This window comes from Babylonia areolata, chromosome 2, assembly GCF_041734735.1.
Source record: "Babylonia areolata isolate BAREFJ2019XMU chromosome 2, ASM4173473v1, whole genome shotgun sequence".
Classification (NCBI taxonomy): Eukaryota; Metazoa; Mollusca; class Gastropoda; order Neogastropoda; family Buccinidae; genus Babylonia; species Babylonia areolata.
The window spans coordinates 26,860,170-26,865,232 of NC_134877.1; the positions used below are offsets into that span (position 1 = coordinate 26,860,170).

A 5,063-nucleotide genomic window follows, 5' to 3' on the forward strand; every position below is an offset into this window, starting at 1 on the left:
CATGTACACTGAACTTGAGTATCTGCCTAAATGTTAATCACACTACAAACACACACACACAGAAAACCAAAGACCAGCAAAAAACAATACACACTGAGACTCTTCCTTTCCCAAGGATCTGTTCAAAGGCAAAAACAAAAGACAGTGAGAATCCTCCCTGCCCAAGATCTGTTCTTCTCTCCATCTCTCCGACGTCAGCACCAGCACAACTTCAGTGTGACACCAGCGTCCCAGACACGCTGCATGCTGCTGACCAAGGTGCCGGTCAGTGAAGGGCCATCACCTTGTTGTGATATCAGACACAGCACACAGGTCAGGATGTCTGTCACCACTCTATCTGGACCTCTTCCTTCTGGGGCTGGTTCTTCTGGTTCAGCTAAATCAGTTACACCATTGTTAAGTAACACAAATAGTGCAGCTAAATCAGTTACACCATTGTTAAGTAACACAAATAGTGCAGCTAAATCAGTTACACCATTGTTAAGTAACACAAATAGTGGTAACTCGCACATCACTCTTGCCACACTTATCTCACAAGTTTCAACCGCCAAAGGGTTAAGGTACCTGTGATGTTTTTTTTCTTAATTCCCTCAAAATGCGTCATTACCCCCTCACATGTCCAGCTTTTCTATTCTTTTTTTTCAAAATTAAACTCTCCATGCAAAACTATTTCACACCGAAGGAAGCTCAGATCCTACTGGTGACTTCAAATTTCATTTCATCAAAGAGATGCCCAAGGCCCAAGGCAGATTCACACCAACACAAAAATCAGAAGTGAAGTGACAGTGTCTGTTTCCTTTCCTGTGAAGTGCCCTGTCCTCGTCTGCATGCACTTGGACACCAGTCGTCTGTTTAATATCATTGTGCAACTGTTACATGCTGTGTACAAGTGCATGCAAGTGTAAACACAACAACATCCCACCAACACTCAACACAAACACCAATGGTGTGTGACAAACTGTGAATGGAAAAAAGAGAAAATGGACAACAAACGGAAAAGTGACAACCTTTGCCAGAACATGTCAGTGCTTCCTGGTCAGCACCATGCGGTTTCATTCCTGGTCACCATAACATCATCAGAAAAAACAAACAAAAAAAACCCCCAAAACCACCAGTTATACAAACACTTCAACCCAACAATTCTGCACAAAGTCTTGGCAGTCTTAACATCATACCAAAAACTTGAAAACTAAAAAAAAAAAAAATAAAATAAAAAAAATCTTTTTTTCAAATTTTGTTGAATCATCTCTTTTTAAGTGTGTCCATTTGAAGATAAAGGTTAAAGGTTCTATAGCCTTTAATGGTCATAGAAGCAGTGATTCCATATATATATATATATATATATATATATATATATATATCCATGTCTAAGGCTCGGCATAGGAAAGCAAGGCCTAATCCTCTCTCCTTCCACTGTTTTAACCCTCTCCAACCAGGTAGGTATTCATTCACATCTGGGTGGTGTGAGGGTAAAACTGGAGGAAAATGCCTTTCCCCAGGACACAACACTGTGCTGAAATGGGGCCTGGAACCCCCGTGACTGGTTGACAAGGGGTCAGAAACACAACACCTGACTCACTCTGCCACGAGGCTCCATACAAGATTCAGGTTGCAGAGTGGATTTATCAACAGAAAAAAATAATATTTTAAAAAATGGAGAGAGAGAGAGAGAGAGAAGACATGATTGTTGTTACCTACACACATACTAAACCAGAAATAACAACTTGCACTGCTTCAGCAATGTCAAGCCAATGCTGCTTTGCACATCTCATGGCCACACACACAGGTCACCACCAGGTTCAGAAGAGTGAACCACAAACTGAGACCCTGGTGGTGTGGTGGCCTAGTGAACAAAGCAAGTCTCAAGTTCCAGTCCCACAAAGGCCTAGGATTCTCTTCTCTCCCATTAAAACCCAAACTAAAAAAAAGACTTTGGGGCACCTGGTTTACCACACTGTGATCACTATCTAACTCGCTCTGCTTCAATTTTCCCAACAACTCTAATCTGAAAACGAACCTACTGCATTTTCTTAAGGCCGAATGTGACCACTTCCAAACGATTGAAAACACTATGGCACTTGCTTTCATGTGGTGACAAACCAGCTGAAAATGACTGGACTGAAAAAACAAAAACTGTGATATACATACACCTCTAAAATCTTCTCCATGGACTGACACACATCTCAAGAATGACAGGTTCCTGAGGCCCCCACACAGCCAGAATTCCAGACATTATCTGGGAGAACCCACAACTACCCCCACACTGCCAGAATTCCAGACATTATCAGAGAGAACCCCCAACTACCCCCACACTGCCAGAATTCCAGACATTATCAGACAGAACCCACAACTACCCCCACACTGCCAGAATTCCAGACATTATCAGAGAGAACCCACAACTACCCCCACACTGCCAGAATTCCAGACATTATCAGAGAGAACCCACAACTACCCCCACACTGCCAGAATTCCAGACATTATCAGGGAAAGCCCACAACTACCCCCACACTGCCAGAATTCCAGACATTATAAGGGAAAGCCCACAACTACCCCCACACTGCCAGAATTCCAGACATTATAAGGGAAAGCCCACAACTACCCCCACACTGCCAGAATTCCAGACATTATCAGAGAGAACCCACAACTACCCCCACACTGCCAGAATTCCAGACATTATCAGGGAAAGCCCACAACTACCCCCACACTGCCAGAATTCCAGACATTATAAGGGAAAGCCCACAACTACCCCCACACTGCCAGAATTCCAGACATTATCAGGGAAAGCCCACAACTCCACTTCCCAGGTCTTCATCATCACATGACCAGCGTCAGACAATGAGGAGGCACTTTCACTGTCAGCTCTTTATTTGATATGATCAGACACACTTCAGCCCTAAACAGGCTCTATTAAATTTTTTTTTTTTTTTAATGTAATGGCATCTGGACTTCTCACGTACTGAGCTAATCTCTTCCCTTGTGTTACGGCAACAAAAACATTTCGCAAATACGAGAGCTACACCTGTGAATGAAAATGATTGCAGGATTTTCTACACACTGAAAGGATTTTGTACTTTCCTGAGTTTAATAATAACCATGTTGCTTTCCACATCTCACGCAGTAACCTAATGGAAACCCAGGCAAAAGGAAACCATGTGCAACACAATTCCAACCAATGACGAGAAAAGAGAGTGAGGAAAGTCGGCAGAAATGAGTACATCTGGAAAGCTTCATTAATAAATTATCAAAACGTGATACACTTCTGTTCTTCAGCTTATCACAGACAGAGCATTGTATATACAGAATAAAAAGAACAGAAAAAAAAACTGTAAACAACTGAACAGTATCACGTTAACTCCACTTTAGCTTTCTAACTTTCCAAACCAAACATCTACAAGAAAAAAACTCACTGTAAAAAAAATTGTTTTTAAAGAAAAAAATATTTATAACACACACAAATAACACAAATATTCCAAGAAAACATTCTTACATAAGATACATATCCACCTAACTGAAGAAAAAGGTACATTATTGACATAAGTGTTAACATTGACACAGCTTGTGCCAATTCTAAGCCCTTTCCAGGTGAGCTCAAAGTACTAATAAACATGTTTATAAAGTGGGTAAAGCTTCAACAGCATCGAAATGAAATGATACAATGACCTTGTTTGTTGGTGAAGATGTTTTGCCCTTGGTGATCAGCTTCTTTTTTTTTTTCTATGGCAGTGCAGAGACAACATGCTGATAACAAACAATAATTCACAGCTTTTGTGTCACATCAAACCACAGGATTCAGCAAAACACAAACACACTACAACAACCATTTACGTGAAAAAATAAAATTGGTCTCAATAAATTTCATTCACTAAGATAACGCCCAACTGCTCATAAGATCTATTGCAAAAACAACAACGAGAAAACCTAACATTCCATTTTGAATGAACGTAGGATATGATCTCTTCAACATGACTGTTAATTAATCAAAGTATTTCCATTATAATGACTGCAATAATGTTTCATATGATGAGTTGTCATATTTTGTCTGAATTCTGACCATGACTCCCATTACTTCTTCAAGGAGCCACCTCAGAAGACAGGTTGTTTTCTTACAGCAGCATTTACAAATAATGTTCTTCCAAGTTTTTGGATATTATGACTTGCACATATACACACATGTACCCATATGTACACACATTCCAATGCACACACACACACACACACACACACACAGGTACATATTCATGTTTCAGTTTTGCTTTCTACTTTTTGAGACAGTTTCAGAATTGCTGTTGTCTGGGTTCCTTCTAAAAGCTGTGCTATACAGTTGTTTGTTTTTTGTTGTTTTTTAGCCTTTCATCCACACACAACAGACAAATGGTTTTCAGAAGTCAAGAGGCCAGAAGCATAACCATTTTAGGCTGTCAACAAACAAACAACTGAGAGGCAAGATTTAAAGAAATCTGAATTCTTGCTCAGAGAGCGTAATCTCCACAATTTCCTGTGTGTTGCTATTCAGCTGTAAGCGTCGGATCCATGTCTGACATGTATACTCGAGTCCCAGGTAACAGTAATACCACAGCTTTTAACTCAACACCTGACAACGCTTTGTTCACACCTGATGACAGACTTGCGTTCACTCTCACATCACTCACACCACTCGCTCGTTCAGCAAGTTCAGGAATCAGACTTCAGCATGTTTGTCACTGGCAGAGTGCCAGCTGAAGAGACCCAGTGCTGTGGCTGGTTCACTCAGGAATAAGAGCAGAAGATTGTATACAACATTGTCTTCCTATCATTTGATGGCTGATTCATTATGAAACAAAGCAGAAGATTGTGTACAACCTTATTCCCTTCCTATCATCTCATGACCGGTTCACTATGAAACAAAGCAGAAAATTGTGTGCAACATTATCCTCTGCCTATCATCTGACAGCTGGTTCACATAGGAATAAGGCAGCAGATAGTGTACAACCTCAGCTTCTTCCTATCATTTGGTTTGTTGGTGGGAGACTAAACATGTTTGTTTTGATCCACACCATCATGTGCCAAGTTTCTGTTTCAAGGAA

General features: G+C 40.7%; 1 protein-coding gene across 1 annotated transcript in view; it reads right to left on the reverse strand.

The window, feature by feature from the left end:
- Positions 1-1,261: 1,261 nt before the first annotated feature.
- Positions 1,262-5,063, reverse strand: part of LOC143299926 (E3 ubiquitin-protein ligase HECW2-like) — a 49,645-nt gene continuing 45,843 nt past the window's right edge. Inside the window, exon 28 of the mRNA XM_076613466.1 lies at positions 1,262-5,063. This exon is cut by the window's right edge and continues 2,252 nt beyond it. The gene's annotated coding sequence lies outside the window, so the exon portion shown is untranslated.